At 41.9% G+C, this 24020-nt stretch overlaps 2 non-coding genes across 2 annotated transcripts; both read right to left on the bottom strand.

Moving 5' to 3' along the window:
* Window positions 1–642: 642 nt before the first annotated feature.
* LOC112090136 lies at window positions 643–751 on the bottom strand. Its single transcript, XR_002901486.1, has one exon. It is a non-coding gene; the product is annotated as a small nucleolar RNA R71 (small nucleolar RNA).
* An 8274-nt stretch (window positions 752–9025) lies between these two features.
* On the bottom strand, window positions 9026–9132 carry LOC112089994. Its single transcript, XR_002901353.1, has one exon. It is a non-coding gene; the product is annotated as a small nucleolar RNA R71 (small nucleolar RNA).
* Window positions 9133–24020: the final 14888 nt, after the last annotated feature.

Raw genomic sequence — 24020 nt, 5'->3', positions numbered from 1 at the left:
TTTGCTCGCATCAAGTTTTTGGCGCCGTTGTCGGGGACTTTGATTTGTTTTGTTGCGAATCCCAGCTTAAATCCATTAGAATACTTGCTTACTTTTACTTTTTCTTTTGAATTTTTCAGGTTTCTCTGCGATGAGAGACCGGAAACATGTTCCCGGGACTCTTGGTGATCCACCATATCGTGTGGATGGTGATCCAAGCGACAATGACCTGACTGATGATGAGTTTGAAGAACCGATTTATGATGACAATGAGCTAATCGGATCGATAAAACATGAAGATGATGATGAACTGATTGGAAGTTTCGATTCACTCGAGAAATTCTTGGAAGATCGAAGAGATATTCAACCAGCCTTACTAGAGGATGGTAAAACCGAAATCAAGGTACCATATATCCATTTAGCTCAACAAAATCAATTCTATGGTTATTCATTCAAAAACCCGATTGACCATATCGAGACGTTCGAAGAATTATGTGCAACCATTACAGCAAATGGGGATTACCACAAGTGTAGTCTTTTCCCATTCTCTTTAAGAGACAATGCCAGCAAATGGCTAAAATCTTTGCCACCTGCTTCACTAAAAACGTGGGCAGCGTGTAGAACTGCTTTCTTAAATCGTTTTTATACTAGAAATCGTTCAAATCTCTTAAGAAACAAGATAAGAACTTTTAAACAAAAAGAAGGATGAAGATCTTTTAGATACTTGGGAAAGATTTAGGGAATACCAAAGAGATTGTCCACACCATGGATATACCGAAGAATACCTGTTGGGTATATCTATCGCGGTATTTATGCGTTGTGTCAACTGCGTGAGGGAACAAGTTTTACCCTTAACAAAACAAATGAAAGCCGCAAGTGCACAGCTAATCAGTTGTAGTATTTAGGGATCGAATCCACAGAGATTTGTGTGCCTGGTATTTTTCTACGGTTTTTAACTTTATGTCTAGACTCAATTGGTTTTTAAAGGTTGGTTGTTTTTCTTGCGAATTAAACTAAAACAAAAGAAAGCAAATAAATAAACCTAAAAAGCAGGTAAGAAAATTGAATGGAATGCAATTAGAATAGGCAAATATCGAATGAAAGACTAATAAGGCAAGTAAGATATCGCATGAAAGGTAAATAAAACAAGTAAATAATGAACTAAGGAAATTGAAATGCAGGTCTACGAAAGCAAGTAAAAATCGATGGAATTGTAAACTATGGCTAAAAACGCTGAGCTTTTGGGAACTCTAAGGGATCATAATCGGTTTTAACACTAGGGTAGATAGATTGGGATTGACAGATAACGATATATGGGTTCTAGAGCTAGAGTATGGCGGTATGACTACGTCACTGTCGTGATCATAACCAACTGTTTCTCGCAACCCTGACCAGTAGGTTTCCACTCTGGCCCTGGAAGGGAGAGAACGCAAGAGCTGCACAAGACTCGTCAATACTCACGATCTCGCCGCAGGTAGGTTTCCACTCCTACGAAAAAATCGCTTGTTTCATTCTAGGGCTGATACTTAATGAAAACTTTCGCAACACTAACTATATATATCAGATACTAGGTGATCAATCAAGCATACATGCAATAAGAACAAGAATAAACAGAGAACAAGTCGAAATCCCAGATCTATAAACCTAGATGTCTTAATCGATTATGAGAGCCCCTTTCGGGAACCCTAAGCCCAACTCGGGATCTACTCAGACATGGCTGAGTTCGACATCATCATTGGTTTTAATAAAAGTAATGAAAAACAGTAAAGAAAAGAGATAAAGAAAGCTTCTCTATTGAAGAAATCGGACTTGAACAATTTTCTACAAAAATCTCATAAAAACGGCCTAAAGGAAAAGGGTTTCTGTAAAGTATGAAGGGTTCTCTCTAAAAACGACCTAAATGACATGTATTTATAGTCTCCAATACTCCATGGTCTCTAGGGTTCCGGAATTGAGGCTGCGAATGACTTTGGGCTTCAGATAAGTGGGCTTTAAGTCGGAGCTTGATTGCCGCGGTCGGGAGTGTTGTGACCACGGCAATTGGCTTGTTGGCCGCGGTCGGAAAGCTTCTGACCGCGGCAAATAGCTTGTTGGCCGCGGTCGCGTGAGCTGCTGGCCAACTTTGAGTGGCTCCGCGGCTAATGAAATATCTTGAGATTCAACCGTTGGAATGTCTCCAAACCAAGTGCATTTGAAAGCTGGTTGATTCTTCTATAAGTTGTCCAATTTTGAGGGTGATCAGATAGTGAAAAGGTCTTCGTCTCTCCATGAGAGTTCTGACGGTCTGCATTTATCCAAAAGAGTCTTTTTGTTCCATTTTGTGCCTCTTTATCCCAAATTACCTGAAAAGTCTTTTAAAATCCAGAAACATAGAAATCCCTTGAAAACCTTTGAAAATGGAGTAAAAACACCTGTAAAAGATATTAAAGTGATCCATAAAAATGGTCAAAATCCGGTGTTATCAGGTATAACTCCAGAGTTACGACACTCTTTCGACACAACAAGTAATGGAGACTTCTCAACCAGATCTGTAGAACATGCTCACGTTTTCATAAAAAATTTCGCAAACAGCATCCAAAATCAAGTAACCTTTGATAATTCAGCACTTTCTGAGAAGAAAGAAGAGATCTCGGAAGTTATGAAGTGTCTCCATCACATAATGAGTCATCTTGGATTGCAACAACCAAACAAGACACACAATACGTGTAACTTTGAAGGTTGGGACAACCCAATGGATTCTTATGATCAAGAGATGGTTAACACTGCAGAAGTCTATCAAATTCAAGATTTTCCATTCGTTTCTGATCACCGCGGGTCCATTCATCCGGACCGCGGCAAACCAAGCTTTCACCGCGGTTGTGATGATGCTGACCGCGGCCAAGACCTGTTTCACCACGGTCGCGAGCCTTCTGACCGTGGGAAAACATCTTCCGAACTTGCCTGGACATCAACTTCCGAACCTATCTTGGCTATTCAATCTAATCCTGTTTCATATCCTAGTTTTCCCTCTTCTGAAGTTGAAAACCTAAACAAAAGAATTCTAGAGCTTGAAAAATCTAGGTCTCAAGAGATTAGTGATCTTAGATCTGAACTAAAAAAGATGCAAGAAGATTTCAATGAAAAATTTTCCACCCTCCTTAGCCTAATGATCAAAACTAATTCTAAAAACTTAGATAAATCTGAGGAGGAGCCAAGTGAAAATTCTTTCGAAAACTCAAGTGAAGCAGATCCCTCCGATCATGTGAAAGCTATCGCACTTAGGAGTGGATTAGCTTACAAAGAGCCTGAGTTACCTAAAGATCCCAAAGATGAGGAAAAGGGTAAGGAAAAGGAAAAAGAAAGAGAAAGAATCACGGTCGAAGACATTGAAAAAGAAATGGTAGGAGAGAAGGATATGGAGAAGAAGTAAGAGAAGATTCATCTCGGGAAATCCTTGGAGAAGACCCGATTGCACCTCCATGAACTCGTGTATATAAACCTAAACCACCATATCCTAGAGCCTTAAGAGCCCCTAAGAAAGAGAAAGAAAAAGCTAAGCTGAAAGAGTTGATCGATCAATTAAATGTGAGATTACCTTTCGTAGAAGCTTGTGCTATGGTTCCCGCTTTGAGAAAATACATGAAGAGTATTCTAACAAATTCTTTAACTCTTGAAGAAGGCGTTATGATGATAACCCATGAATGTAGTTCTATCCTGCAAAGCCAAATCTCTGAAAAGAAAAACGAACCTGGAAGCTTCGTACTTTCATGCACTATCAATGATGTAGGTTTTGAGCGTGCTCTCTGTGATTTAGATTCGTGGCTGGAGACGGCGCTATCAGTGGACATGGTTAGCTTGTTACATCTGGTCGGATATCATTCTTGTGGGGCTAAAGGGTGCATATCGAAGCTTATCCCTGTTGCATGCAGAGCTGGACTCACTGATTTGGGCTATGAAATGCATCCTATCATCAGATATGGCTTGTGAAACCTTCTCCACGGATTTCTGATGTCAGGATTTCTGATGTCAGGATTAGTGCAATATCTAAGGTGTCAATCCAGTTGGGGTGATTCAGTCACTAGAAATACATAGAACTAACTGAGTTAAGCTATGCAAGATGATTTGAATGATTCTACAAACCTAAACAAACAAGAAAACATGCAACTAAGAGAATCTAAAGACAAGCAAATAAACAAAGACTAAAGAAATGCAAGAAACGTGGATCCTTGGGTGAGATCATTGATTTTGGGTGAATCCAGATGTGATCTATGATATTAAAACAATCAGACAATTGCTAAACCTTTGGTCTAGATCACTGAATAAGACTAGTACACTCTCATGGCATTAATTCCTTTGTTATTTATATAATCAATAACGAACTCTCATTTGTGAAAATATTAATTAACAAGCATTAATTTGAAGATCCAAGATTCAATTAACCTCTTAAACATTCACTCACATGAGCTAAAAAGGTTAATCCTAAAGATAAAAGGATAGCAAAATCAGACAATCCCTACTTTCTTAGGTCTAAAACACTTAAACAAGATTAATCCACTCTCGTGACCTTAATCACTTTGCTAATTATCATTATCAAGATCTAATTCTAATTAGTGAAACAATGATCAACAAGCATTAGCAACAAATTCCAATAACCATTCAACTCCTTAGACATCTATTCTGATAGGCTAAGCAAGAAAAAATTTTCATTTAGTTCTTTGGGGCATTTCATTAAACACTTTCTGGGTGTGGAATGTCCTAAGGACGTTGATTAACTATCTCTAGTCTAATCAAGCATTAAACACACCAACTGAAGAAATAAGAAACTACGTCCTAAACACCATAGATAAACCTAGAAATTCTCTAATATATCATACCCATGGATCTTAAAAATAGATTACACACTAAACATGCTCAAACCCAGAAAAGCTATGAAGAATAGGGTGAGAGACATGTTTAATGATGATGAAAGAAGATAGATTAAAGATAAAAAGAAATTATATGCACTCAAAATTAAATAAATCTATGTACAATGATCTTGTCTCCTCAAAGAGGAAAGGATTTTCAAAGAAAAATAAGATATTTTGCAAAATTACGTTAAAAGCAGATATATACTAAGTGTGAGAAAACCATGTCAGACCAGGACAATCTGGTTCCTGACCTGGCTCCAACAGGGTCAAGACTGGGGCATAGGCCGGTGCAAGATTTTGGTGTGCTCGTCAGCTGCACTAGACTGTCTTCAACCCAAGGTGTCTCCTGAGGTGAAGTGTTTGATGTTGCACCGGGTATGATCTGAGCCGAGGCAAGTTTCACTGGGCAAATGACCAAGGCAGAATCTTGATGTGTTTGCAGTCTGCATCACCCTGTTTCCAACCTGAGGAGTCACCCGGGGCATGTAACTAAAAGGCGGATATGTTCATGCTTATTCAGTCATAACTTTCAAACCACTAATCAAAATGACTCGAGACTACCTTCATGAATCTTGATGAAGGCCCCGGCAACTGAATCAGACTGGAAAGGCATCGTCCCACGCAATCTTTGTGACTCATTGGATCAGTCTTGAAACTGTCGCGAGACAGGTGTGTCTTCCGGTGAGCTTAACTCTCTGCTCACGACTCCAAATCCAATTATTCTACCTGTTCCTGATCCGTGACCTGATCATTTCCAACGTTTCTGAAGACACTGTAATCTGAATCGTTCGTTAAAACTCTCCGGACAGGCGATCTTTCCAGTCGTATCGGATTGCTCCAGAATGGATGCAAGACAGGTCCGTCTTCTGATGGCCGTATCTTTCAGCTCGCTACTCCAAATTCATCGATTCCAACTGTTCTGAAATCTAGACTCACTTATCTTGATCTTTACTGAGACCCCGGATGCTGAATTGATATACTCATAATTTATCATATTTAGGATTGCATTTTTGTCCAAAGATTGAGTCTCATGCATACATTTAGCTAGTTTTGTTGGAGTTTGTCCTTGGTTCTAGCTTTGTTTAGGATGTGCATTAGGTCCTAGAGTGTCCTGCATTTTTGGAGTGTTCTAAGGTCATTTGGAGACTTTTGGGAGCAACTTGGAGCTGGGATCATGGAGGAGGCCTCACCTGTGTACAGCAACTCGGACAGATGTTTTGGAACAGGCAAAACCCTCACATTGATCGCGTGAGACGAAGGACTTGCAATGCGATTCAACCTCCGGTGTCTTCATCAAGAATCAAAAAGAATGAGTCTAGTTTCCAGAAAACTTTAGATCATCCCATTTGGATTTGTGAGCTGAAAGTTACGGCGATCGAAAGAAGTGCATGTCTTGGAGCTGATAAAAGACCAAAGCAACGCGCGTCAAAGAACTGGTAGAACGGAGCCTTTGCCGACGTCATCTGAGCTCGAGCCCTTCACCAAAGGTGAAGATATCTGAGTATTCTGTCCACTGAAACTGGAATCACACCATTCGGACCAGTATCCTGGACGTTACTCTTCCCTGAGTGTGAAGTGGTCCGAGGAGACTTGAAGCCTGCGAGATTGTCTTGCGACTTGCTTAACTCGCAATGCCTGGAGATTAATGCCTGGGAGTTGAGCTGCATTTTGAGATGTGCGGGTAAGGTGCCACTGGGTAAGGTCTGAGGTTCCCGAGCAAGAAAAATGCTAAGTCCACAACCGTGCGACTTGAGCATGCGTGTTGGCCGAGCTTGGAACTAAACCGCACGATGGCTCGCAATCTACACCGACTAGAGCATGCGACTTGGGACTGATGGAGACCACCCCGCACATATCTCTGAAGGCCCCTGCTACATGGTCGTGCGAGTTAAGGAGCAAAGAAGACTTAGCCGCATGAAGGTTCGCAAATCACACCTAGATGGGCATGCGGCTGAGCTTACATGGGTTTCACCTCGTTCAAGCCTCTTTCTTTGGTTGTGCGACTTAGGCATGTGACTTGGGATTACATGGAGACCAAGTCGCACACATATCCTCCCCAGATTTCGTCTTGGTCATGCGAGTTGAAGAAGAAGAGGACTGAATCGCACAAAGACTCGAAAAACACACCTAGATGGACATGCGGCTTGGACCAAGGGAACTAAGGCTCACAAGACTGTTTCTTCACCTGTGCGACTTGGGCATGAGACCGGGGAGACTCCTGACCAACTCGCACATTCGTCACCTTATCCACTAAAACCGGGTCAGTACCCGATTTGTTCCGGGCTGACCTGGTTTGTTTTTAAAGACTATATATAGTTTTTAGGGTTTTATCCCCAAAGTTTAAGCTTGATTCCTTTTGTCTCTTGCCTCTTTTGTGAAAAGACTCCTCTTAAGAAGAGAAATATCGATTTTTAAGGGTTTAATCAAGAGAGTTTGAGAGATCTTTGTGTTTAAAGCTGTTTTCTTCTTAATCTATCATCTCCATCTTCATTTACACACTCCTAATCATGATTAACAACACATCTTGCAAAGGATCTAAGTGTGTTGATCATGATTAGTGAGTAATCCCCATATTAAGGTCTTAGATATGTAGATTAGGGTGCTTAAGTGGTAAATTAGTGAGCTTAGGGGTTAGATCATGCATATTCCATTCTCTACAACCTGTTCTTAATGCTAGATCCATACACATCATATGTGGTATAGATTCTGGGCATTTCATGCACCAAAAGTGTTTGATGAAATGCCTGAACCAAGGTTGTTAGAGGTTTAAGTGTTATTCATCATGGGAATGATTGTTTATATGCTTAAATGACAGATTAAACTTGTTCTTAATGCTTGTTAATTCATGTTTCACTAATGATGATTAGGTTAGAAACTGTTTTAGCATAGAAGTTGATACCTTCATGAGAGGATTGCCTTGATTAATGAATTTTAATTTGAATGGTTTGCTTGATTATATGATTCATTAGCTCACTAGTTTAACACTGAAGGCACCCTAATCCACTATCATGTCTAAGACCTTTCTCATCATCATACATACATTCTCATCATCATTTTGTTATTTGCTTGTCTTTGTTTGATCACTTCTTTAGTCATTAATCTTGTTTTAAGTTTTTAGTTGTCATTAATCAATCAAAACCTCACCTGTTTACTTGAATTGAGAAACTGATCACATAGCTTAGTGTCTATCACCACATTCTTGGATTGACAACCTCTTTTGTGTTACTTTGACAAGGGGATTGATAGCCCTAAGACCTAAAAAGTCTTGTCTATCAATTGGCGCCGTTGCCAAATTGTGGAGTGTTTAGCATTAAGCTCTGATCTGTTCTTGAGATCAAGTACTTATTTTTTGTTTTTACTGATTACTTTCAAGTTCTGTTTGTGATTTCAGGTGCATGAACACCAGGTCCAGATCAAGAAGCTGTGGTCCACCTTTCCCCTTAAACGACAACATTAATCTTTTGGTACCAAGGATGAGAAGGGACAGGCGTGGAAGACAGATTGATCAGGCTGATATGGAAGATCAAAGAGAGTACCTGGTTGACATGGAACAACCAGCTCAGGAGCAACAGGCTCAGGGTAATGGAGCTGGTAATGCAGCTGGTAATGGAGTTGGTCAAGGATTACATCAGGGTAATGTTCATCAGGAACAGGTGCATCAACAACAAGCTTATGTCCACCAGGGACAAGCTCCAGCTCATCAGCAGAGGCATCAGGCCAATGTACAGCAAAGACAATAGGTGCACCACCAACATCAGCCCTTCCAACACCAGCAAATGAGATATGAGCAGCCACAGGTCCTATGTTGGAGAAAATGACAGGGCCAATGCTCATCAGTATGGAGCTGGAATTCAGGCACCACCTGTGCAAAACAACAACTTTGAAGTAAAAGCATCCTTGTTGAATATGGTCCAGAACTCAAAGTTCCATGGATTGGCAATGGAAGATCCCTTGGAACACTTGGATCAATTTGATAAAGTGTGTGACTTGACAAAGATAAATGGAGTTTCTGAGGACAGTTTCAAGCTCAGATTATTCCCCTTCAGTCTTGGTGACAAACCTCACCAATGGGAGAAGAATCTTCCAAGAGGCTCCATTCAAACCTGGGAGCAATGCAAGCAGGCATTTCTACCTAAGTTCTTCTCCACTCCAGAACTGCTAAACTGAGGAACCAAATCTCTAGCTTCACTCAGCACAGCAATAAGAGTTTTGGTGAAGCATATGAGAGATTCAGGAGCTACACCAACCAATGCCCACACCATGGGTTTAGTGAGGCTTCTCTTCTCAGCACACTTTATAGAGGAGCTCTTCCCAAGATTAGAAACCAGCTGGATACTGCTTCCAATGGGAACTTTCTGGGCAAGGAGATTCATGCTGCTTTAGAGCTAGTGGAGAACTTAGCAATGAGCAATGACACTTATGGTGAAGACTATGATAGATCCAATAGATCTGAAGGTTCAAGCTCAGAACAGAGGCTCACTAGAGAAGTTAAGGAGTTGAGGAATGAATTGGATGAGTTGAAATTCACCACTCAAAAGCCAATGCACTTTGTAGGAGAGTCTGAGGAACCTTCTCAAATCTTTGAGAACATAAGTGAAGAAGGTCTAACCCAGGAGGAGCTTAACTACATTGGGAATCAGAGGTTCCAGAGATATCAGTATGGCAATGCCAATCAGAACCTCTCTTACAGGAATCCCAATGTAGCTAACCCACAAGACCAGGTCTATCCAAATTCTCAAGCTCCAAAGAACTTTGTTCCCAAGAACAACTTTCAAGGGTCATTTCAACCCAAGAATCAGTTTGCTCAGAATCAGGGTTTTGGTCAGCAAGAGCAACCATTTCAGGGTACTAGTTTCAGTTCACAGAAACAGCAAAAGGCACCACCAGGGTTTGGTCCACCACAGTTCCAGCAGCAAGCGCTGGTTCAACACCAGTTTCAGCCACCACCGGTTCAGCCACAGCCACAGCTGGGGTCAGATAGGGTTGGGATTCTGCAACAACTGCTTCAGGGTCAACAGATATTTGCAAGCCAGAATGCAGCCATGCAGCAGGAAATCAAGGAATTGAAGCAAAATCAGGCCTCAAGCTCAAGAAACCAAGGCCATCTACCTGGGAAGCCTGAACCCAACCCCAAGGAATATGCTAAAGCCATTACACTGAGGAGTGGAAAGGAGTTACCTGGTATTGAGAACAACAAAGTGATCATTGAGGACAATGATCAAACTGAGGGGGAGGCAGCCTTAAAGGAGGATCAAGTTGCTGAAGGATCAAGGAAATAAAAGGGTAAAGAGGTAGAAAGGGAACCTGAACCAGAAAAGATATATGTGCCACCACCTCCATACCAACCCAAGCTCCCATTTCCAGGGAGATTTAAGAAGCAGCTTGTAGACAAGGCAAGAGCTGTATTTGAGAAGGCACTCAATGAGACACCACTCACAATGCCTCTCATTGATGCATTTCTAATGATGCCAAAGATGGGTAAGTTTTTGAAGGATGCCATTCTGAACAAGACTAAAGAGCTTCAAGGCATGGTGGTACTAAGTCATGAATGCAGTGCCATCATTCAGAAAAAGTCCATTCCAAGAAAGCTGACTGATCCAGGGAGTTTCACACTCCCTTGTGCCATTGAACCTCTACTATTCTCTGGATGCCTCTGTGATCTAGGAGCATCTGTCAGTTTGATTCCATTCTCCATAGCAAAGAAGCTTGGCTTTAGAGTGTTCAAACCTGCAAGGATCTCTCTTATCCTTGCAGACAGATCAGTTAGATTACCTGTTGGGATGTTGGAAGATCTGCCTGTTAAGATAGGTGGTTTTGAGGTTCCAACTGATTTTGTTGTGCTGGAAATGGATGAGGAACCAGTTGATCCTCTTATCTTAGGCAGACCATTCCTGGCCACAGCAGGAGCTATTATTGACGTGAGAGGTGGGATAATAGAGCTTCAACTTGGGTCTGAGAAGCTTAAGTTTGATGTGAATGAGATGATGAAGAAACCCACAATAGAAGGTCAATGCTTCTATGTGGAGACAATGGATCAGTTGGCTGATGAGTTGCTTGAGGAACTGAATACTAAGGACCCTCTTCAAGCTACTCTAACCCAAGAACAAAGAGACCATGGGCTCTTAGCAGAAGAAAGTGAAGGGTACAAGATGTATTTGGACAATGCTAGAGAACTTGGTCCTGAGGCAAAGTTTTTGGAACTGGAACAAAGTGGCTCTGAGGTCTTGGCTATCAAAGGATCAGATACTAGCCAATGCAGCTTTGACAAGGATTGGAATGAGGCTGATGCACCCCCTATTGAGCTCAAGCCTCTACCAACAGGGCTCAGGTATGCCTTCTTGGGCTTAAACTCAACATATCCAGTGATCATCAATGATAGCTTATTAGAGCATGAAGAGAGTGCATTGCTTAGTGAGATAAGAAAGTTCAGGAGAGCCATAGGATACTCTTTGGCTGATATTAGAGGGATCTCTCCTGACATATGCACCCACATGATACACTTAAGAACCAATCTATGTCCTCTATTGAGCATCAACGATGTCTTAACCCAAACCTCAAGGAGGTGGTTCAGAAGGAGATACTCAAGCTCCTTGAGGCAAGGATAATTTACCCAATCTCTGACTCAAGGTGGGTATCTCCTGTTCATGTTGTGCCCAAGAAAGGTGGGATCATAGTGGTTAAAAACGAGAAGGATAAGCTGATAGCTACTAGGACCATAACTGGACACAGAATGTGTATAGACTATAGAAAGCTCAATGCAGCCTCTAGGAATGATCATTTTCCTTTGCCTTTCATTGATCAGATGTTAGAGAGGCTTGCAAGCCATCCCTTCTTTTGTTTTCCCGATGGGTACTCTGGATTCTTTCAAATCCCCATAGATCCAAGAGACCAAGAAAAACAACATTTACATGCCCTTATGGCACATTTGCATACAGGCGCATGCCTTTTGGTCTTTGTAACGGTCCTGCCACATTCCAACATTGCATGATGCATATATTCTCTGACATCATTGAAGAGAAGGTGGAGGTGTTCATGGATGATTTTTCTGTCTATGGCTCCTCCTTCTCGGATTGTCTCTCTAATTTGTCACAGGTCTTGGAGAGATGTGAGCAGCATAACCTGGTGTTAAATTGGGAGAAATGCCACTTCATGGTGCAGGAAGGGATTGTGCTTGGACATAAGATATCTGAGAAGGGCATAGAGGTTGACAGAGCAAAGGTGGAAGTGATGGTGAATCTGCAAACTCCCACTTCAGTCAAAGGGATAAAGAGTTTTCTTGGACATGCAGGGTTTTACAGAAGATTCATCAAAGATTTCTCAAGAATAGCCAGACCCTTGACAAGGCTGTTGTGTAAAGAAGTTGATTTCATCTTTGATGCTGAGTGTGAAGAGGCCTTCAAGATGATCAAGGATGCATTAGTCAGTGCACCAATTGTCCAAGCCCCAGACTGGTCCCTTCCTTTTGAGGTTATGACTGATGCATCAGATTTTGCAGTTGGAGCTGTACTTGGCCAGAGGAAGGATAAGAAGCTTCATGTCATCTACTATGCCAGTAGAACACTTGACTCTGCCCAAGAGAAGTATGCTACCACAGAGAAGGAAATGTTGGCAATAGTCTTTGCTTTTGATAAATTCAGAAGCTACCTGGTGGGATCAAAAGTCATTGTATATATTGATCATGCAGCCCTCAGGTATCTGATGACCAAGAAAGATGCTAAGCCTAGACTATTGAGATGGGTCCTTCTACTTCAGGAGTTTGATATGGAATTACAAGACAAAAAGGGTATAGAGAATGGAGCTGCAGACCATCTCTCTTGGTTGAGAGTAGACTCTGAAGTCCCTCTTAATGACAGTCTTCCTGAGGAATCATTGATGGTGCTCAACTCTTATTTGGAGTTTGAAGAAGTGGATAGCATACAAGAGAAGAGAATGCCCTGGTTTGCTGATATTGTGAACTTTCTTGCTTGTGGAGTGGAACCACCTGAACTTGATGCTTACCACAGAAAGAAGTTCTTCAGAGATGTCCAAAGATACCATTGGTATGAGCCCTACTTGTATGTCCTGAACAAAAATCAGCTGTATAGAAGGTGTCTTGCTGAGGAGGAGATGCAACCTGTGTTGCAAGAGTGTCATGGTTCAGCTTTTGGGGGTCACATGGGAGCATTCAAGACTGTAGCCAAGGTTCTTCAGAGTGGGTTTTGGTGGCCCACAATGTTCAAGGATGCTCAGCTAGTTGTTTCAGCATGTGATGCCTGTCAGAGGCATGGGAACATTTCAAAGAGGAGTGAGTTGCCTCAAAACCCAATACTAGACGTTGAGATCTTTGATTTCTGGGGAGTTGACTTTATGGGACCTTTCATATCATCTTATGGGAATCAGTACATACTAGTGGCTGTGGACTATGTGTCCAAGTGGGTTGAGGCCATTGCTTCCCCTACCAATGATTCCAAGGTAGTGGTGAAGCTGTTCAAGAACATTATCTTCCCAAGATTTGGAGTACCCAGGGTTGTTATTTCTGATGGAGGATCTCAATTTGTGAACAAGACTTTCGAGGGATTGCTGAGAAAGCATGGAGTGAAACACAAGGTAGCTACTCCTTATCATCCTCAAACTAGTGGCCAGGTTGAAGTGTCTAATAGACAGATTAAGGCCATCCTTGAGAGGACTGTTAGCTCAAGCAGAAAAGATTGGAGCAAAAGGCTGGATAATGCATTGTGGGCTTATAGAACTGCCTTTAAAACTCCAATTGGGACATCACCTTTCAATCTGCTATATGGGAAGAGCTACCACCTTCCTGTTGAGCTGGAGTACAAGGCTTTGTTGGCTGTGAAGTTGCTGAACTTTGATATCAAGACAGCTCAAGAGAAAAGGGTCATTCAACTCCATGAACTTGAAGAGATCAGGTTGGGGGGCTTTTGAGAGCTCCAAGATCTATAAGGAGAAGACTAAAGCTCTACATGATCAAAAGATTCTGAAAAGGGAGTTCAAGGATGGTGATCTGGTGTTTCCGTTCAACTCTAGGCTTAAGTTGTTTCCTGGAAAACTTAAGTCTAGATGGTCTGGTCTCTTTAAGGTTCTTGAAGTCAGGCCATATGGAGCTGTTGTGTTAGAGGGCAAGAATGGTCAAGAGTTTGTGGTAAATGGCCAAAGGATCAAGCACTACCTGGTCTCACAAAGGAAGGAGGAAGCTATATCAGTTCCCCTTCTTGATCCACCACCAGCCTGTTAAACAGGTTTCCAAAGTCAAACTTAGAGACTTTAAACAAAGTGCTCTAGGGAGACACCCCAAGCTTATCCTTTGTAAATATGTTTTTGATCTTTTCTTTTCTTTCTTTAATGTTTTAGAACTTTTTGATGGGTTTTGTGAGTTGGTCTCAGGTTCTAGGTGATTTTTGGAGGCCATGGCTCAGGGACAAATGAAATGGAACATGTGAGAAGGCTGGGAGAAGTGTTTAAGGCCTGAAAACTTGGAGGACGCCTGAGTGCTACCTGGGCGTGCGGCTCAGTCAAGTCATGAACCAACTCGCATACAAGCTCGCAATTCACACCGACTTGGTTCTGCGGGTTATTCACCTGGCACCAAGAGATTCGAGCACGAAGAAATGCTAAGTGTTGGAGCATGCGAGTTGGTAATGCGGGTCAGAAGCAAGAGAGCCCAGGCCGCACTTCTATTCACAATATACACCGGCCTGGGCGTGCGAGAAGAACCAAGGGAACCAGGCCGCACATCAGGAGGAAGAAGGTCGTGGCGTCTAAGTGTAAAGACGTGCGACCTGGTGCTGCGGGTCGGATAAGAGGAGGCTAACCCGCATGAACATTCGCAAAACACACCGATTGGGTCGTGCTAGCTGATGTTCAAGAGCCCAGGCCGCACACAAAACAAAGGATCCAGAACGGCTTAAGTCCCAGATCATGCGAGGTGGGCATGCGGTTTAAACGGAGGAAATCAGGCCGCACAAAGGGAAGAAAGGCCGAGATGACTAAGTGCAAAGTAATGCGAGTTGGTCGTGCGGCCTGGATCAAGGAAAGACCAAGCCGCACTGACACTCGCAAAACACACCGATTGGGTCGTGCTAGCTGATGTCCAAGAGCCCAAACCGCACACCAAACAAAGAACCCTGAGGCGTCTAAGTGAAAGATCCTACGACTTGGTGATGCGGCCTAACTCACGAAGGTACCAAGGGGCACGAAGTCTCGCAATTCACAACGAGTTGGTCATGCTAGCTGGTAATAAAGGTCCCAAGCCGCATAAAAAAAAAAGGAACCCGAGATGTCTAAGGACCAAAGCCTGCGAGTTGGTCCTGCGGCCTGAAACAAGAAAAGACCAGGCCGCACGAAGACTTGCGATTCACACCGTTTGGGTCATGCGGGGTATCTGAAAGCCAGGCCATGTAGCAGCATGAGAGAAGAGACAGGGCGTGCAAAGGAGATTTTAGTGTGGCTTGGTCATGCGGGTTGGACACATCAGGTACCAGGTCGCACAAGAACTCGCGTTTTAAGCCGAGATGGTCTTGCGCGTCATCAAGAGGTCACGCCAGATCGCAGCATGGGAGAAGAGACTAAACCGTGCAGAAGTGTTTTTACTGCAACTTGGACATGCGGGACAGGAAGAAGAAGAGACCACGTCGCACAAAAATCCATCTTACACCGAGTTGGTTGTGCGGCTCGGTCACGGCGGTTCCAGGTCGCACAAGGAGAGAAAGGAGTCCGGTCAACGAGAAAAGGAAAGGTCAAAACCTTGACTGGTCAAAATAGATCTATTGACCACCAGTCCAAAGGCTTGACCTTGTCCCACACTCTCTCTTCCTCACCAAAACCACGAGTTTGCTCCTTTTCTCTCATTTCTCTACATTGTTTTCATCATAACTCTCTCATTTCTCCACCAAATTCGTTGATTCAAAGTGCTCTGAGCTCGTTTTTGAGTTGTTAACATCATCCTGATTGCATTTCAAACTCGTTGCATCATAATCCCAAGGTATTCACTCTGTTAAAATTCATCTTTTTCCATGTTCTTCAATGGTGATTTTTGAACTTCAAGGTGTGGAATCGATTTTGATAGGTTGTTTTAGACCTTGTGATTCTTTTTACAAATGCTAGGGTGCTAGATAGTCATGTAAAACAGAGCATTTTGTTGGTATTCATTGTTCTTGAGTTTTGAAAATTGTTGCAAGTTAATTCATGAAAAATCGATTTTTCTTGGAAAGAAATGAACTTGTTTCTTGCTTGGATTGAGAAACTTGTTCATGTGCTTTTGAAATCGATTCTTGCAACAAAATGTTTTTCAAAATTTTGGAGAATTTTGTGAACCTTGATTTTGTGCTAATCTTGTTTTTGAGAAATTTCTTGGCAGATGACTGAAAGAACCAACTCTCTAGCCAAAAAGAAGGGCACTGCATCCAAAGACAAGGGTTTGGTCTTAGGGTCTTCACAGCCAAAAGGAAAAGGCCAAGTCACCATGAAAGTCACAAAGCAAGGGAAAGGTGATCAAGCGCCAAAAAGAACAAGGCATGAAGAGAAAGCAATGGTGGTTGCTTCTGGTTCCAAGAAGAAAGGGAAACAGTTGGCTGTGGTATCTGATGGTGAACAGACTGAGAGTGACTCAAGCAGCTCAGCTGGTGGTTCCCAAGGCACCATTGAAGAGGGATCAAAGAGGATCAAGAAAACTGAACCAGAAACACCTGATTATCTGGCTAAGTTTCAACAGATGGAGATCCAGCAAGGGAGGTTCCCTGATGTGGACTTTCTGAAGAAGATTGGCATCTATGAAGATGTCAAAACTTTGCTTGGGAACATGGGCATTGAATCACTTTTGGAGATGAGAGAGATCGCATATGAAGAGGAGTCTCAAGAGTTCTTGGCTTCTTTTGATGCTTTTATGTACTACCCAAGGGATTCAAGAATTCTTCAAGGGGATGGACTTGGACACATGGAGTTTACTGTGAAAGGAAAGGACTATACAGTGTCATTCAGGGAATTGAATGAGATATTTGGGTTTTATGCACCTAGAAATGTTCCTCTCTCCAACCAGGTCAATCTCAGAAAGGAAGATATTCAGGCTCTATGGAGATCAATAGCTTCTGGGAAGTACACAGCTGGAGCAGCTAAGTCATCTTGGATAAGGAATCCAGTGCTGAGATATGTCCATAAGATCCTCTCTCACAGCTTCTTCTTCAAACTTGATGTTGGGAGAGTTCACAAGGGCGATCTGAATCTCCTTGGTGTGGGGCTGAAACAGCTGATGCCAACTCATGAAGATGGGAAGCCCTATGAAGGATATGCTTACACACCTTGCATTGCCTCTCAATTAGCAAGGTCTTTGATGGTCTACAAAAAGTGCATTTGGGGTTCAACAAAGAAGGATGCAAAGCTGACCCATGGATGGGTTGTAACAAAGATCTTGAAGGCAAAGGGTTACAGGTTCAAAGAGAACAAGGCAAGGTTTGATCTGATTAATGAAGCCCATTTGTGTAAGATTGGTTTCCTTCAAGGAAGAGTTGGAGCCAAGCTGGTTTACAACTTCAAATCCTTCATTGATGAACCAGTCCAAACTCTCCTGCCCAATCCCTCCATCACCACAGTCCAAGTAAAGAGGAACATTCACTTCTTCTTGCTGAAGGAAGAGCTGTACAATGTCCAAACTGATCCCCCAATTCTCAAGTACAAGAAAGCTTGCAGAGAAGAAGCCTCCAAGGAAAGGAAAGCAACCGCTGAAGATGCTACCACAAGTGCTGCTGGTGCTGGAGATGCTGGTCTGCCTCCACCTCAAAAACGTTTTGGTGGAAACAGATATCACTTTGATGATTACAACTGGGAGGAGCCAGGCACTTCGGGGTTTAGAGCTCAACAAAAGATCAGTGTTCTCCAACAATGGTGCAAGTACCAAGACAAAACCATCCACAAGATGGCAAAGTGCATCAAGGAGATGAAAAAGAGGATCAAGAAGCTTGAAAACCCTTGCAAAGGTGGATCTCCAACACCGGTTTCACCAAGGAACAGAGAAGAAGTTGGAGAGAGCTCCATCAACCGCACGGCCCTGGTCACATATGCCACAGCTTGGGTGGATCTTGATGACGGTTCTGATGAGGCAAGCCATCACTCCTGGGAGACACCATCCGGTCACACTTCAAACCCCTCTTACTCTTTGGGGTCAGACTTCCACAGCTCTTAGGTAACACTCCAAACCTTGTACATATGCATGTAGATTTTCTTTTTCTCTTTGCATTTTACTTGTTTGCTTTGCTTTAACTCCTTTCTCTTGGTTTTATAACACAAGGGACTGTGTTATTTAAGTGTGGGGGAGGAGTTTCATCTTTTACTAATCGTGTTTTCTCTGTTCTTATTTTATACTTGTGTCACATTCTTGCATGCATTCATGTAGTTTCATCTAAGTGCATATAAAAACCAAAAAAAAAATTGAAAAATCTGAAAAAAATTCACAAAAAAATGTTCATGTAGTTGCATTCTCATTTTTAGGATTGATTCTAGTTGCATATTCATGTAGGCTGCATCAATGCAAGGGAGTAATGATAGGTTTTTCCTTGAGAGAATATCACTTTAAGAATTCGGTTCACTGCCCTAGTTTCTAGTTCTTTGCTACATGTAAACAAGAAAGAAATCAAGACTGATCCATGCTTTGAACTTGTTGAGTGAATCAAACTTTGATTAGTCTAGTCTTATCTAAGTAAGAACCTTAATTTGACAATCTAATTATCATTGCTTGTGCATGTCATTGTGAACTCATGGGTACCCTTAAAATATTTGAGCTCTCTTATCCCTTTTACCACTCTTTGCTAGCTCAAATAGCTGTTCTCTCACCTTGAGACAGTTCCCTGCCTTTAACCAAACCTTCCTTGAAGCCTGAAACACTATAGTGAGAGATGTGAGGCTTTTTCTGAATAAACTTGACAGAAAGTGTTGGGTTTAGGGCGAAAAGAGTAGGGTCTCATGTAGATCTAGCTCAGCATCATGAGTCTAGAGTAGGCTAGGAAGAGTTCTTGAGAAACACTGAGTGGTAAAGAGAAAGTTGGAGATGAGAACCAGGGGATGGAAAAGAAAAGAAAGCGGTTTGGGGTCTGCTGTGTAAAGAAAGAAAAGCTCTTGTGCTTTGAAAAGACAAGTCTAGCCTCTAAGTAAAAAGAAAAGAAAAGAAGCCAAAAAGGCTCAAGTGTTTGAAAAGAAAAGAAAAGAGGCTAGAAAGTGTTATATGAGAAAGAGCTAAGTGGAATATTCAGACCCCAAAGCCTGAGTTTAAAGTTGAAAAGATGAATCCCCTGGTGAGAAAAATAATGAGAGTGAAGTGAGGAGAGGGTTGATGAAGCAATGAATGTCTTGAGAAAGGAGTAGCTAGGATGTGATCTTCATGGGAGTAGAGAGTTAAGGTGAAAGACCAATTTGGGGCATTGGGTAGATGGGATTCTGTTCTTGTATGCACCAGTTGCCTTTTACCCTTAGCATTCTGTTAAAGTTTATTCCTTCTTGAGTGATCCCTTGAGCTGCATGGAAACCATAAACATTAAATGAGATCATCTTTGTCTCATGACCCTGTCCCAAGACAAGTGAGTTCACATGATTTGCATAAGCATAATTCACATGAGCTTTAATGAAAGTCAAAAGGTTGGAACTATGGCTGTTTGTGAAAACTTAAGCTTGAGCTTGATTCATTTATTGATAAGTATGGCTAAAGTTTTGTGAGTAATCTTGTTTGCAATGCATCTTAGAATTAGCAACTAGGACAGTGAGCCTTGAATTCTTTTAGTGATACACTCTCTCATTAAGGAATATGAACCCCCAATGCATCGAACCTCTTTCTCTCATTTGCTCTTTTTGCTTGAGGACAAGCAAAGGAAAAGTGTGGGGGAGTTGATATACTCATAATTTGTCATATTTAGGATTGCATTTTTGTCCAAAGATTGAGTCTCATGCATACATTTAGCTAGTTTTGTTGGAGTTTGTCCTTGGTTCTAGCTTTGTTTAGGATGTGCATTAGGTCCTAGAGTGTCCTGCATTTTTGGAGTGTTCTCAGGTCATTTGGAGACTTTTGGGAGCAACTTGGAGCTGGGATCATGGAGGAGCCCTCACCTGTGTACAGCAACTCGGACAGATGTTTTGGAACAGGCAAAACCCTCACATTGATCGCGTGAGACGAAGGACTTGCAATGCGATTCAACCTCCGGTGTCTTCATCAAGAATCAATAGGAATGAGTCTAGTTTTCAGAACACTTGAGATCGTCCCATTTGGAGTTGTGAGCTGAAAGTTACGGCGATCGGAAGAAGTGCATGTCTCGGAGCTGATAAAAGACCAAAGCAACGCGCGTCAAAGAAATGGCGGAACGGAGCCTTTTCCGACGTCACCTGAGCTCGAGCCCTTCACAAAGTTGAATATATCTGAGTTTTCTGTCAACTGAAACTAGAATCACACCATTCTGACCATTATCCTGGAATTTACTCTTCCCTGAGTGTGAAGTGGTCCAAGGAGACCTGAAGCCTGCGAGATGGTCTTGCGACTTGGTTAACTCGCAATGCCTGGAGATTAATGCCTGGGAGTTGAGCTGCGTATTGAGATGTGCGTTAAGGTGCCACTGGGTAAGGTCTGAGGTTCCCGAGCAAGAAAAATGCTAAGTCCACAATCGTGCGACTTGAGCATGCGAGTTGGCTGAGCTTGGAACTAAACCGTACGATGGCTCGCAATCTACACCGACTAGAGCATGCGACTTGGGACTGATGGAGACCACCCCGCACAGAAGACTTAGCCGCATGAAGGTTCGCAAATCACACCTAGATGGGCATGCGGCTGAGCTTACATGGGTTTCACCTCGTTCAAGCCTCTTTCTTTGGTTGTGCGACTTAGGCATGCGACTTGGGATTACATGGAGACCAATTCGCACACATATCCTCCCCAGATTTCGTCTTGGTCCTGCGAGTTGAAGAAGAAGAGGACTGAATCGCACAAAGACTCGCAAAACACACCTAGATGGACATGCGGCTTGGACCAAGGGAACTAAGGCTTACAAGACTGTTTCTTCACCTGTGCGACTTGGGCATGAGACCTGGGAGACTCCTGACCAACTCGCACATTCGTCACCTTATCCACTAAAACCGGGTCAGGACCCGGTTTGTTCCGGGCTGACTCGGTTCGTTTTTAAAGACTATATATAGTTTTTAGGGTTTTATCCCCAAAGTTTAAGCTTGATTCCTTTTGTCTCTTGCCTCTTTTGTGAAAAGACTCCTCTTAAGAAAAGAAATATCGATTTTTAAGGGTTTAATCAAGAGAGTTTGAGAGATCTTTGTGTTTAAAGCTGTTTTCTTCTTAATCTATCATTTCCATCTTCATTTACACACTTCTAATCATGATTAACAACACATCTTGCAAAGGATCTAGTGTGTTGATCATGATTAGTGAGTAATCCCCATATTAAGGTCTTAGATATGTAGATTAGGGTGCTTAAGTGGTAAATTAGTGAGCTTAGGGGTTAGATCATGCATATTCCATTCTCTACAACCTGTTCTTAATGCTAGATCCATACACATCATATGTGGTCTAGATTCTGGGCATTTCATGCACCAAAAGTGTTTGATGAAATGCCTGAACCAAGGTTGTTAGATGTTTAAGTGTTATTCATCATGGGAATGATTGTTTATATACTTAAATAACAGATTAAACTGGTTCTTAATGCTTGTTAATTCATGTTTCACTAATGATGATTAGGTTAGAAACTGTTTTAGCATAGAAGTTGATACTTTCATGAGAGGATTAACTTGATTAATGAAGTTTAAGTTGAATGGTTTGCTTGATTACATGATTCATTAGCTCACTAGTTTAACACTGAAGGCACCCTAATCCACTATCATGTCTAAGACCTTTCTCATCATCATACATACATTCTCATCATCATTTTGTTATTTGCTTGTCTTTGTTTGATCACTTCTTTAGTCATTAATCTTGTTTTAAGTTTTTAGTTGTCATTAATCAATCAAAACCTCACCTATTTACTTGAATTGAAAATCTGATCACATAGCTTAGTGTCTATCACCACATTCTTGGATTGACAACCTCTTTTGTGCTACTTTGACAAGGGGATTGATAGCCCTAAGACCTAAAAAGTCTTGTCTATCATGAATCGGCCGGCAAGACCTTCCAGTAAAGCGATAACGAAAATGTATCCGCACCTGAGATTTTTGGCCGAGAAACTTGAACAGCCGCCGGTACGCGTTTTGGCCGAGAAATCCACCCGCGGTACATGAAAATCGCCGAGAAAAAGCTTTCTGCGGTACAGGCTATCGCCGAGAACCTCCAAAAGGCTGTTTTCACCCTTTTTAAAGCTCTGATCACCATTTCTTTTCCTGGTTTCACCTTTTCAGCTCCAAATAGCTCCTACTACACCTGATAAACACTCCAAACCATGCAAAGACTCATTGGGACCTAATGCAACCCCTAAGCCCTAAAACAGCACCTAAAGGCATAAAATGTATGAAATAAAACATGATTTGGAATGAATTATACAACCTAAATGATGCAAATTATGAACATATCAGCTCCCCCACACTTGTCCTTTGCTTGTCCTCAAGCAAAAGGAACAAATGAGAGAGAGAGAGGTTGAATGCATTGGGAGTTCATATTTCCTTTGAAAGAGAGAAGTGACCACTAAGAGAACTCAAGTTCATGCTCAATTTGCAATGCAAGACCATACTCTGATGTATCAACTCAACAGTAATCTCCACAAGTTCTCCTATTCCTCAACTCTTTGACATTCATTAAGCTTTCAACCAAGTGGATCAAATGATGCAATGTTTAAACTAGCAGGTTTGGCTAGGGAGAGGATATGAGATTAAAATGATCTCATCAATGTCTGAGTGGGTTCAATGCAGCAAGGGGATCTCTCTATGAAATGATCAAACTTTGGCAGAATGCTAAAGGTAAAAAGCAACCTATGCATACAAGGGCAAGGACTCATCCCACCCCACACTCTACTCAAAGCTTTCTCACTTGCTCACTCTCTCAAGAACCTCACTTTTCACACTCATTTTCCTCTCACTAGGGGACTTACTTTTCATTTTCACACTCAAGTCTTGGAGTTCAAACTTTACACAGCTCTTTTTCTTTTGCAACCTCTAGCCTCTTTTTCTTTCTTTTCAAAACATATGAGCTCTTTGGCTTCTTTTCTTTTCCTTTTACTTAGAGGCTAGACTCTTTCTTTTCAAAACACCAGAGCTCACTTTCTTTAACTCAAAACTCCAAGACTGATTTCTTTTCTTTTCTATCCCCTAGTTTTCACATCTCTCCTTTTTCCACTCATCTCTCCTTTGTCCACTCACCAACAAGCACTCCCCCACACTTAGTTCTCACCAAATCTCTCGGCTCCGTGATAATGGAACTTAACACTCAATGAGTCTTGCCCTTGTCGCTCTAAACCTAACACTTTCTGCTAAGTTTGATCCAAGGTAGCCTTTCAACCACACACAAGCATTTGGCTTGAAGGAAGGATGGGTTCAGGGTGAGGAAAACTGATCCAGATGTGGACTCAGCTATTTGAGCTAAGGAAGAGGGTGGTAAAAACAGGATTCTAGCTCAAATATGTATATTGGTATCCACAAGCTTATTCAAACAATGCATCAAAGGATAATTTCAAGTCAAGTTCAGGGTTTTCACTTATTAGAGCTGAGTTCAATTCAAACTTGCTTCTCAGATTCAAATCATTTCAAGCCTTGCAAGCACAGAGGTCATTTCACAAGCATATTTAGTCCAAATTCTCAAAGTGATGTACTCTCAAGGAAAGAACCTATCATTACTCCCATGCACAATGCAACCTATATGATGCAACTAGACTCAATCCTAAAAATGTGAAATGCAACTAAAAAGAATATTTTTTGTGAAAATTTTTGATTTTTCGATTTTTTTGGTTTTTTATATGCACTTAGATACAGACTCAAGATGCCAATCAAAATAAGAACAAGAGAAAACATGGTTAGTAAACACAAAACCTCTCCCACACACTTGAATAACATAGTCCCCTGTGTTATAAAAGCATGAGAAAGAGGAAAAATCAAAATGCAAATGGCAAATGAAAAATGCTGAATGCTCATTTACAAGTGTTTGGAGTGATACCTGGTGTGGTTTTTATTCAAAGGTGGAGTGAGTAGCTGCTCCAGGTGAGGCTA

The sequence above is a fragment of the Eutrema salsugineum genome, unplaced genomic scaffold (assembly GCF_000478725.1).
Source record: "Eutrema salsugineum unplaced genomic scaffold, Eutsalg1_0 scaffold_11, whole genome shotgun sequence".
NCBI lineage: Eukaryota > Viridiplantae > Streptophyta > Magnoliopsida > Brassicales > Brassicaceae > Eutrema > Eutrema salsugineum.
This window is presented reverse-complemented; position numbering and strand designations above follow the sequence as displayed.